This window comes from Elephas maximus, chromosome 4 (genome assembly GCF_024166365.1).
Source record: "Elephas maximus indicus isolate mEleMax1 chromosome 4, mEleMax1 primary haplotype, whole genome shotgun sequence".
Lineage (NCBI taxonomy): Eukaryota > Metazoa > Chordata > Mammalia > Proboscidea > Elephantidae > Elephas > Elephas maximus.
In genome coordinates, this window is record NC_064822.1 from 101,449,063 (window position 1) to 101,462,012 (window position 12,950).

General features: G+C 40.5%; 1 long non-coding RNA gene across 2 annotated transcripts in view; it reads left to right on the plus strand.

Annotated features, from left to right (window-relative positions):
* LOC126075343 (uncharacterized) overlaps positions 1–12,227 on the plus strand; it is a 182,918-nt gene extending 170,691 nt beyond the window's left edge. For both annotated transcript variants that reach the window (XR_007517184.1, XR_007517185.1), the window contains exon 3: positions 11,484–12,227. This is a non-coding gene — a long non-coding RNA (uncharacterized LOC126075343). The remainder of the gene's footprint in view (positions 1–11,483) is intronic.
* Positions 12,228–12,950: the final 723 nt, after the last annotated feature.

Here is a 12,950-nt window from a genome sequence, read left to right on the forward strand (position 1 = left end):
TCGCTTGTCTATGCCAAGAAATATGGAAGGCAGCTTCCTGGCCAACTGACTGGAAGAGATCCATATTTATGCCTGTTCCCAAGAAAGGTGATCCAACTGAATGTGGAAATTATAGAACAATATCATTAATATCACACGCAAGCAAAATTTTGCTGAAGATCATTCAAAAGTGGCAGCAGCAGTATATTGACAGGAACTGCCAGAAATTCAGGCTGGTTTCAGAAGAGGAGAAACAGGGATATCATTGCTGATGTCAGATGGATCCTGGCTGAAAGCAGAGAATACCAGAAGGATGTCTACCTGTGTTTTATTGACTACAAAGGCATTTGACTGTGTGGTCATAACAAATTATGCATAACATTGCGAAGAATCGGAATTCCAGAACACTTAATTGTGCTCATGAGGAACCTTTACATAGATCGAGAGGCAGTTGTTCGGACAGAACAAGGGGATACTAATTGGTTTAAAGCCAGGAAAGGTGTGCGTCAGGGTTGTATTCTTTCACCATACCTATTTAATCTGTATGCTGAACAAATAATCCGAGAAGCTGAACTATATGAAGAAGAACAGGGCATCAGGATTGGAGGAAGACTCGTTAACAACCTGCGCTATGCAGATGTCACAACCTTGCTTGCTGGAAGTGAAGAGGCCTTGAAACACTTACTAATGAAGATCAAAGACCACAGCCTTCAGTATGGATTACACCTCAACATAAAGAAAACAAAAATCCTCACAACTGGACCAATGAGCAACATCATGATAAGTGGAGAAAAGATTGAAGTTGTCAAGGATTTCATTTTACTTGGATTCACAATCAACACCCATGGAAACAGCAGTCAAGAAATCAAACGAAGCATTGTATTGGGTAAATCTGCTGCAAAGGACCTCTTTAAAGTATTGAAAAGCAAAGATGTCACCTTGAAGACTAAGGTGCGCCTGACCCAAGCCACGGTAGTTTCAATCACATCATGTGCATGTGAAAGCTGGACAATGAATAAGGAAGACCGAAGAAGAATTGACACCCTTGAATTGTGCTGTTGGCGAAGAATATCGCATATACCATGGACTGCCAAAAGAATAAAGAAATCTGTCTTGGAAGAAGTACAACCAGGCTGCTCCTTAGAAGCAAGGATGGTGAGACTGGGTCTTACATACTTTGGACATGTTGTCAGAAAGGATCAGTCCCTGGAGAAGGACATCATGCTTGGCAAAGTACAGGGCCAGTGGAAAAGAGGAAGACCCTCAATGAGGTGGATTGACACAGTGGCTGCAGCAATGAGCTCAAGTATAACAATGATTGTGAAGATGATGCAGGACCTGGTGGTGTTTCATCCTGTTGTGAATGGTGTCACTATGAGTCGGAAGCGACTCGGCGGCCCCTAACAACAACAACATATGTGATTTTGCAGCCTCGTTCTGTAACTGTGATGTTCACACTTATATTTTCTCATCCATACCATCTTTCTACCAGAGACTCAGTCTTCTGAGATAGCTTTTTTCATATTTAGGTCTTGCCCCTATTTCAATGTTCTGGTACTTCCGTGTATTTGTGGTGGCAAGAAGGAACCCATATTACAGTCCTCTTTAGTAATCCAAACATCCGACCATCCACTTATGACCCACCCCCTCTCATCGTCCACAATGGCTCTGCTTCAGCACCACCAGCCTCCTTCTCACTTCTCACCCCTGACAGGCACACTCAGCCTGCCCATCCCTTCTGCTGGGAATGTCCATCCCCCAGACCTCCACACTGCTTATGCCATCACTTCCTTAGGTCTCTGACCATTCAGTCTAAAATGGGAACCCCATCCGCCACCCCTATGCCCCCACACCCCTTCCCCTTTCTTCTACTTTTTATTGTCCAAAAAGTAATTACCATCTGACATGGTGGCACATTTATATCTTTATTTGTTTATTATTGTCTTCCTTCTGTGTTAGGCTGGGCTCCAGAGAAACAGCATGTGAGAAGGACTCAGACGTATATTGAGGGAATGTTCTTCAGGAAAAAAACGCTAAGGAAAGGAGTGAAGCAGGATAGTGTGGGGGAAACAGCCAGGCAAGGATGTGGTTTCAGGGAGAGTCTAGCCTTGGAAAATTCCAGCCTTCTTTGGAGCTTAAACTGGAAATTCTATGGGGCAGTTCTACTTAATCAACTGGATGACAGTGGTTTGGATTTTTTTGCTTGTTTGTTTTTGTTTTTTGGTACTATGTACTAAGGAGTCCCTGGATGGCACAAATGGCTCGGCTACTTACTGAAAGTTGGCAGTTTGACCCCACCTAGGGGTGCCTTGGGACTTTGGTGGTGCAGTGGTTAACAGCTTAGGCTAATAACCTTGAGGTTAGCAGTTTGCCACCAGCCACTCTTTGGAAACTCCATGGGGCAGCTGGTGGGTTTGAACTGCCGATCTTCCGTTTAACAGCTGAGCACTTAACCGCTTGTGCCACCAGGGCTCTTCAATAAATATTTTATGGATGAATGAATTCATTTATTGAACTGGCACAGTGCTAGGTCCAGGGGATACAATGGTGAACAAGACAGACATGGTTCTTGCCCTCATGGAGTTTAAGGGTCTAATGGGAATTCAGATACAGGCAACTAAAGTTTGATAAGTGCTATCATAGGAAAAGCAGAGGGGGCTAAAAACACACAGTAGGGGCACTTAACATTCAGAGTTTAGGAGAAGCAGGTATTGCAAACTTTGTGGTATGGTCAAGGGCTATGTTTTCCAGGGTTGTTATCCACAGTCAAGGAAGTGCACATTGAGAAAGTTAAGAAAATGCCAAAAAGACTGTAGCGCTCCTATGAAGATTCTGTCTTAGTTATCTAGCACTGCTGTAACAGAAATACCACAAGTGGGTGGTATTTCTTAACAAAGAGAAATTTATTTTCTCACAATTTAATAGGCTTGAGGTCCAAATTCAGGGCGTCAGCTCCAGGGGAAGACTTTGTCTCTCTGTTGGTTCAGGGGGAAGGTCCTTCTCATCAGTTTTCCCCTTGACTAGGAGCTTCCCCACTCAGGAACCCCAGGTCCAAAGGACGCACTCTGCTCCCAGCACTGCTTTCTTGGTGGTATGAGGTCCCCCGTCTCTCTGCTCACTTCTGTCTTTTATCCCAAAAGAAATTGGCTCAAGACAAAATCCAATCTTGTAGATTGAGTCCTGCCTCATTAACATAACTGCTGCCTATTCCACCCCCCACCCCCCGCCCCCGCCATTAACATCACAGAGGCAGGATTTACAACACACAGAAAAATCACATCAGATGACAAAATGATGAACAATCACACAGCACTGGAAATCATGGCCTAGCCAAATTGGTACACATATTTTTGGGGGACACAATTCAACCCATGACAACTGGAATATAAAAAGGTTGTGCAAATGTCACAGAGTGGTTATGTAACTGTGGATTATATAAAGCCTGAGGATAGGGGGCAGGAGAGGGGACATTGTTCAGAAATTTGCAGGAATTTGAAGGCATTCAAAACAACAGTGTTCTCTCTGTGAGGCATTATTGTGTTTGTTGCTAACTTTGGCAGAGTTATTTTGAGGGCCCTTAGTGCCCATGGCTCCCGCCTCCTCAGGCTGGGCAGTCAACCTGAGCACAGGGGTGGGTCCCTGCTCTGAACTTGTCACCTCTACCCCATTCCTGTGCTTCTTACTCAACCCCAGATGGGTGCTCTTGATTGGCTGCTCCCTTACCCACCCCTTGGAAGAAGAGAGTTGGCTTTAGCCCTGCCATGTTTAATGGGGTCCACCCTGCTAACTTATTTTTCTAGCTTTGTGCTTGAATTTCTCCTAGATTTAGAACTTTGATTGAAGGGATCATATGTCAGAAATTAAGGTGGTTTAGTTTACCAAATACTAATTTTTTGCAAGATGATAGCTCTTTGAAGGAGATACCCTCTGAATGCTAGTTAGTTATCAAATATATTTTATATACATTCGTTGAATGATAGAATACTTGTGAAAATAAAGGGTGGGTCGTATTGCCCTGTCTCATTAGTTGAACTCTGACCTAAATAATGGTGGTATAGTTTAATGGGCAGAGCCCTGGACTGCAAATCAGGGGAGATTGGTTCTTGGTACTGCTTTGTTGGGGCTTGTGCAAGTTGCTTGACCTCTCTTGGTCTCAGTTTTTCCATCAGACTAGATAATCTTTAAGGATCCTTCTAACTCTGTGAGCAAAGTTCTAGGTCTATGTAGCTGGAAAATTTACAAAATCAAGAAGCATGTGTTTTGCCATTCGGGTATCTTAAATTAATCTTTTAGAACTTTTGGTCAAATTTGGGCTTGTCAAGAATGAAACCAAACAGTGAAAGCTCCAGCTTATCAAACACCCTAACTTAATTTTGATCAAATGTTATTTTTTTATGAAATAGATTACTACGATAATAATATGCTTGGGTGAATGGTTTTGGCTCCAGACAAAGGGATTGTTTCTTAGCTCTGCCAGTTCCTTTAAGGGAAAGTTGATATTTCCATCAGAACTGGAGTATGTTCTCCCTTGGGAAAGCCCAGCACCATATAAGCCAATGCATATATTGCCTTGGGGCTTAAAAGGAAATTCTCTGCTGGAGACAATTGAAAATGTTCACATTTTTCTTTTTTCTTAAGCAAAACCAGAGTTTCACCAATAAACTCAAAAAATTGCCAGATTTTCTTTAGAGAGGGAGGGATGTGCAATACTGGGTAGGGAAAGGAATACTTTTCTAGGGGAATTGTTTATTGCAGGGAATAACCCACTTCTGAGGCTAAACTGTCATGAAATGTCATTTATATTATGACTCATATATAGAAACTGTACCTTTGCAGATAGGCATGCCTGTGAAGGATGACCAGTGATGCTTACTTAAGGTCTCTTTACAGCAAGGGGCAACCACTAATGCTGATAGCTGTTACTTACACTAAGCAGAATAAACAGAAAACTGAAAAATAGGATCTAGTAGTGTCATGGACTGAATTGTGTCTCCCAAAACTATCTGTCAACTTGGCTGGGCCATGATTCTCAGTATTGTGTGATTGTCCACAATTTTATGTGATTTCCCTATGTGTTATAAATCCTATTACTATGAGGTAATAAAATGGATTAGCGGCAGTTATATTGATGAGGTCTATGAGATTAGGCAGTGTCTTAAGCCAATCTCTTTTGAGATATAAAAGGGAGAAGTGAGCATAGAAACCTGGGGACCTCACGCCACTAAGAAAGCAGTGCTGGAAGCAGAGCGTGTCCTTTGAACCTGAGGCTCCTGCGCTGAGATGCTCCCAGACCAAGGGAAGACTAATGACAAGGACCTTTCTCCAGAGCCAACAGAGAGAGAAAGCCTTCCCCTGGAGCTGACACCCTAAATTTGGACTTGTAGCCTACTCGACTGTGAGAGAATAAATTTCTCTTTGTTAAAGCCATCCAATTGTGGTATTTCTGTTATAGCAGCACTAGGTGACTAAGTAGGATTGTCCCTTTTTTGCCTTTCAGAGTCTTTAAAGGAAGTTCTATAGGAGCTGAGTGGTTAGAATGAGTTAGTTGTTTGAGTTATTCTGTTAATTTTAGATCCAAAATCCAAACCCATTGCCCTCAAGTCAATTCTGACTCATGGCAATACCACATGCTTCAGAGAAAACCTGCACTCCATAGGATTTTCAATGCCTGATTTTTCAGAGGTAGCTCACCAAGTCTTCTGGGGTGCTGCTGGGTGGATTCAAACTGCCAACCTTTCAATTACTAGCCTAGAGCAAACCGTTTGTGCCACCTCGATACCGTCTTTGTTCTTCCAACGTGCTTGGACACTCCAGTCGGAATGGGCAGGATCTTGAGAAACCAACCTCCAGTTATATGGACATTTCCAAGGGGATTGAAACTAGACATAAGAGCATTTCATACAATTTCTGGTTTCTGTATTGTTGGTTTTGTTTTTGTTTTGCAACATGATAAATACCATAAAAATAGTTAAGCTGATTTTACATATGATAGTTTATTTAGTAATAAAAAGTGAGTCTAGCTGCCCTTTTAGCCATTCTTTTGGACATGGCTACTGCAAGGTGAAACGATATTGGTAAGCCAAGGATTAACGCACTACCCGCGGAGAGGGAGAAATTTCCCCTCACCTCCAAAAGAGGAAAAGACTCAGTAATGGATTTTACTTCCCTTCTCCATTAGACTTTACAGGAAATTTAACATGGTATGTCCTTTGTACCCAATCACTGAATGGGGGTATTTCACGTTTAGGAAATCCTACATACTGTAAAAGGAATTTAGCAATTAATAGGGTGAAAGTCACAGGAGCAAAAGTTTTTTTTACTTCACAAAAGGCTCTTTTAGTGAACTCCCCTCAGTGCTGTAAAAGGAACATGCTAAGTGAAGAAGAACATACCCCTGTTTCCTGAGGAATAAAAAATGGCTTCAGGTAAATGGCTATAAACAGGGCCAAGTGTTCACTGTGCCCAGCAGAACCCAGGAGAAATCAGCTAATTTATAATTATAGTGCCCATGTGTGCTGGCATCAAATGTTCCACCCTACTTCGATACAAAATTGTACTTTAGTGCTCAGAAAAGTTTTTTTCCTTGACCACCTCTGTGCCTTTAAACAAGAGGCTCTTGTGAGGTATACTTTTTTATTTATGAGAAAAACATTTGCAAATCTTTAAATTTTTTGTTTAACTTCATTTTTTTTTTTTTTACCAGAAAATAAAGGGCCATGTACAGTGTATTCATGGAGATCAAATTAACTAATAGGGTTTAACTGTGGGTTGTGTGTTCTGGGAAAATGTTTGGAAACCGTACTTATAAACAGAAGTCCAGTGTTCAGGGTCCCTGGAGAAATAACGATGGGTCCTGCTCAGTGAACACTTTGTGCTGTGGGGCAAGCTCAAAGCAGCATAAGAGGAAAAGAAAGCAACTGAGTCTATGTGGAAGTTGGGGGGATGTTTTGACCAGCCTGATTGTCAGTTTTTTTTTTTTTTTTAATTCAATGATATGGGCAACTTGTTATTTAGAACAACTGATGAAACCGTATAATGAATGTATTTGTGGATAACTGGGGTTGGCTGTTAAGGAAAATCCATAGCTGATTTTCAAAATACCTTGCACGCCGCCAGATTCCTTCTGGAATGCTGGTTGCAAGCTGCTCACAACGGAGCTAATTGAAGTTCTTCTTATTTCTGGGCTTGTGACCCTGGAGGGTTTTTTTGCTTTGTTTTTTAATTGTTATTGTTAGAATCTTCTATTTTGAACAAATGGGTAGTAAGAACGAAAGGAGAAGTGTCTTTTGCTCAACAAAGAGAAGATATGGCTTAGAAAATCTGAACACACTTTAAAAAAAATAAAGGAAGCTTTTGTTTTTATTTTTTGTTATACATATATATCACCTCCCACCTGAGGTGAACAGGGAGGAGTTTGAAGAGTGGAGATAATTTTTTTTAATAACAAATATTCTAATTTTTGTTTATCACATGGCTAGGAAACAACAACAAAGCATGGCTCTTGTCTTTTGCTTTCGTCCCCTCTTTGCCCCGCTATTTCCTTTCTACTTCCTCATTTAGCCTGAGTTTTAATATGTAATATTCAAGTGGGCTTATAATGCTTACTTCCTTCACTGAGACTCTCAGTAAATATATTGACTATATGAAACATAGAAAATTACCCAATTGGTGGTGTGCACTTATATGTAACCAGGAACATCTGCTTCTTGCCTCCAGCAGCTGGATCTACCTATTCAACAGACCATTGCGCTCTCTCTCATTCACTCTTTCTTTCTGTCTTTCCTTTTTGTTTCTACATTTATATTAAACAAGCAAAAGTAAGATTTAATTTTTAAAGGAATGTTAATTGACAAGACTTCATTTCAAGTACTCTGGACATGTTATCAGGAGGGACCAGTGCCTGGAGAAGGACCTCATGCTTGGTAGAGGATCAGCTAAAAAGAGGAAGCCCCTCAATGAGTTGGATTGACATAGTAGCTGCAACAATGGGCTCAAACATAGCAATGACTGTGAGGATGGTGTGGGACCAGGCAGTGTTTCATTCTGTAGTACATAGGGTTGCTGTGAGTCAGAACAGACTCGACGGCACCTAACAACAACAATTGAATAATTGATATGCCATTTTCACTCTAACAAAAATGCATTATAACTGTTGTTCGAAGTAGATTACCAGTAAAAATGTATTTTTTTAATTGACAATGATAGAAGCATTTTTAAAAAAATAGCACTAGAGAGAAGATGGGCAAAGTTGTACAGAATTTGCCTGGGACTGGTGAGGGGAGGAAATCTTTAAAAGAAATGTAGCCAGAGAGACTCCTTTTTAAAGAAAGGTGAGAGAAAGAAAGAGACTCCACCCATCTCCAAGGAGGCAGATAGCAACTTGCCCAGGGAACCAACAAAGTCTTGTTTGTACAGAATAAGCACAAATAGTTTTGCCTGTAAAGAAATTTTCTAAGGAGAGTTTTTTTCTTTCAGATAAAATATTAGATAGCGAATGTCTCAATGGGATAGTTTCTAAACACAGTAAGAACAAAGTGATCATGAAATTGTCTGTCATAATTATTATTAACACCCTTTTTTTTTTTTTTTTACTCTGAAAAGTATCTCACTTTGCATAATGCATTATATGGTCACACTAACCAGGATCAGCCTTTGGAAACAGGGCCTTTATTGAATTGTTAGATAATAGCATCTTATCTTTGCTGTTAAAGATTTTGCAATCTAAAACCGAAAGTTCTAGAAATAGTATTCAATGTGGAAGGGGGTTGTGAATGTTTCTGTCTTATGTTAATGAAATGTATGGGGTCGGGGAGGAGGTGACCTCAAGTTCTCATTTCTGACTTTTTTTTTCCTGGTAATGCCTGCCTGGGTATTTCTAGAAGATTTTATCTTCCTTTGTACAAAGGTCAGTAAGAGGACAGGGACAGCCTTGATATGGCATATGTACATACATACATATCTGTTACATGAGCAAGGTAAATACAACTTACTTTCATTTCCTGCTTAACTTACACAGCAAGGCTGCCAGAAGTTGAAACTTCTAATTTTACTCCTATCTCAGGATATTAATAAAAACACTGAGGTAGATCTCTGGTCATTGTGATCAAGCCCAGGACCTGCCCTCATTAGAATAATCTCTCTGTGGTTGTTGCAACAGTGATGGGACATACATATAAATACCTAACCTCAACCACGGCAATAGAATTCTTCCTTTACAGCATTGGTCTCTTTCCATAACCCTCAGAGGATGGCCCTTTGCTCAATGCTCCCCCCAGAACAGTGAGAGTATGAGAATAACAAATGCGGTTCAACAATTCATCCACTAGCACAAATATGAGGTATTCCTCTCCCCCAGCCTTGTTCTTTCAGTTTCTTGCTGGTTCAGTGTCCTCTAGTGGTAACTTGTCACATTAATAAAAAAGCTGGTCATAGGAAATAGATTATGAGACCAGTATAAATCATGGTCTTCTTCATTAGTACTATGTAATAAATGCAAATTTTGAGGACCTACTAAGTGCCAGGTAGTGTGTCCTCTCAGTAAGCCCCTGAATAAGAGACTGTTGTTTGTTGCCGTCATGTTGGCTCTGCCTCATGACAACCTTATGTATAACAGAACAAAACATTTCCTGGTCCTGTGACGTTGTTATGATCATGGGTGCATTTGAATCCCTTGTTGTGGCTATTGTGTTAACCCATCTCATTGAGAGTCTCCTTCATTTTCCCTGACCTTCTACTTTATCAAACATGGTGTCCTTATCAGTGAGAGACTAATAGATAGTAATACTGTTAGGTACAGGAACCCTAAATGGCATTGCCAAAACTTGATATGTTGTAAGAGTCAGAAAGAACATTTAAAACTAGAATTTGAGCTCTAGTCTACATTTTTTTTTTTTAAACTATATTCTACCTCTTCATGATTCCAAGCAGACAGACATTTTCCACATACACATGAGGCACAGAGAATCAGGTAAGGAGCCTCAAGACTGGGTCTGTTCTGCCAAACTTCAGTTGCCTTTGACCTTCCTGAGTATGTGGATGCTGGGAGGCCGCAGGGTGGAGTGAAATAGGAACAGGCTTTTAAGCCTGTGGTTGATCCTAGCTCCACCTATCCGCCATTCGCTCGATAAATGTTTATGGAGTGCCGCTCATGTGCTTCACACTAGGTATAGTGATGAATGTGTTCTTGGTCAAATCTCATTTTTGCTGATCCTCAGTTTTGCCATCTCTAAAACGGGTGAAGGAGCCCTTGTGATGCAGTGGTTAAGCACTTGGCTGCTAACTGGAAGATTGGCAATTTGAACCTATCAGTTGCTCCATGGGAGAAAGATGTGGTAGTCTGCTCCTGTAAAGGTTTTAGGCTTGGAATCCCTATGGCAGCAGTTCTACTCTGTCCTGTAGGGTCACGATGGTTTTGTAGAATTGAATATCAAAGAGTTGCCACCAGGGCAATGGAAAAATTCTGTTTCTTTCCCAGAAAAAAACTGATATATTGATATCTGAGATGATGTCTTTTGAGGAATATATTTAAAAGGCTAAATGGTAAAAGATTTCTTTCTTATGAGCAGCATTTTAAATTACAGTTATGATAATCTTGTATTAGAGTTTTTGGTCTCTTAGAAACATATGGTTCCTTAAAGAACTTTTTTTCTTTCATTTTTCTGATATAATGTTGAGAATACTAGTTTAGGAAACTAAAGTATCACTGAATGTTAGAGACATTTAAGATTTTCAAATCCATCCTTTTCATTTTACAGATTGGAACACAAGTGGTATTATGTGTTTTGCCCAAGGTCATTCTTTAATTAATGAATTCAACAAATATTCACTGTGTCTATCATGTGCTACCACCACCCCTCTGTCACTTTGTGGTACGGTGGTGGCTTACCTGTTGCTATGATGCTGGAAGCTATGACAACAGTATTTCAGATTTCAGCAGGATTACCCATGGTGGACAGATTCTAGTGGAGTTTCCAGACTAAGACAGACTAGGGAGAAATGCATGGCAACCTACTTCTGAAATTAGTCAGTGAAAACCTTACAGATCACAACAGAATATTATCTGATATATTGCTGGAAGATGGGCCCCCAGGGTTGGAAGGCACTACACAATGTGACAACAGTGGATTGAAACATACCAGTGATCATGACAGTGACACAGAACTGGGCAACATTTTGTTCTGTTATGTGTAAGGTCGTCATGAGTCGGAACCTACTTGATGCAACTAACGACAACAACATCATGTGCTAGATACTCTTCTAAATGCTGGAATTATAGCAGAAAACAAAAGAGACAATGGTTACTGCTTTCATGGACTTAAGTTCTAGTCAATTAAATATATATATATAGACAGAGAGAGTATTTCAGGAAATAATAAGTGTTGTTGTTGTTAGGTGCCATTGAGTCAGTTCCGACTCATAAGTGACCCTATGTACCACAGAATGAAACACTGCCTGGTCCTGTGCCATCCTCACAGTTGTTGCTATGTTTGAACCCATTTTTGCAGCCACTGTGTCAATCCATCTCATTGAGGATCTTTTTTGTGGACCCTCTACCAAGCATGATGTCCTTCTCCAGGAACTGGTCCCCTCTGATAACATGTCCAAAGTAAGTAAGATGAAGTATCACTGTCCTTGCTTCTGAGGAGCATTCTGGCTGTACCTCTTCTGACACAGATTTGTTCATTCTTTTGGTAGTCCATGGTATATTCAGTGATGCCAACACCAGAATTCAATGCATCAATTGTTCTTTGGTCTTCCTTATTCATTGTCCAGCTTTTGCATGCGTATGAGGCAATTGAAAATATCATGGCTTGGGTCAGGTGCACTTAGTTCTCAGAGTAACATCTTTGCTTTTTAACACTTCAAAGAGATCTTTTGCAGCAGGCTTGCCCAATTCAATACGTCATTTGATTTCCTGACTGCTGCTTCATGGGCATTGCTTGTGGATCCAAGTAAAATGAAATCCTTGATAACTTCAATATTTTCTCTGTTTATCATGATGTTGCTTATTGATCTAATAGGTGTTAAGAAAACATAATTAAGCAAGCTAAAAAGGGATAGAGGGTGATAAACGAGAGTGCTCTTTTGTATACAATGTTCAGTAAAAGTGACATTTGAGCTGAGTCTTGAGTGAAGAGAGGAAGTGAGCCGTATGGCTCTCTGGGAAAGAGCATTGGGGCAGAGAGAACAATAAGTGCAAAGGCCCTGAGATGGACTTAGGCTTGTAGATCAATGTGGCTGGAATGTAGAAATGAAGAAAAGAGTAGCAGGAGATGTGGTCTGAGGGTAGTGAGGGAAGGGGACAGATTACTTAGGGCCTAGTAGCCATGTAAAAGATGCCAGGCTTTTAGCCAATGGAGGATTCTGAGTGGAGGAGACACATGATCTGGTTCAAGTTTTAAAAGGACGACCCACAAGCCAAGCTGAGACTAGAATCCAGCTCTCTTTAAGGTAGAGCCTGTGGTTATCCCACTACACCTTGTGTCCCACACGGCTGAACCTAAAGAACAGATCCTAAAAGAATTTAGGAAATTTCTGTATTTACAATATTACCAAGATTGATGCTTTCAGCCAGAGTTTGGTAAACACAAAGTACAGTAAAACCCATGAAAACTGGAACCTGTGTAAGATGGAAATCTGTCAGAGAAGAAAAATATTTTCCATTGAAATGAACGATAGAAAAGTGGTAAGACTGCACCCTGTCAGAGGCGGAAAATTTGCGAGATCTGGAAAAACAAGGCAGTCCTGTCAAGTTTCAGCTCTCACAGGTTTCACTGTAACAAAAATTATGCTCACTGTTTTTCTTTTCCTCATCTCTCTGAAAGAGAAATGACTATATATTTTTAACATATCTTAGTTAGGAATTTCATGATTAAAAAAAAATAGGGAAAATAAAACAATATGGCTCCTGATGAGAAATCATGTACCCCTGGCTTGAGATAAGTGGAAAAAGAAGCTGCATCTTGAGGCCA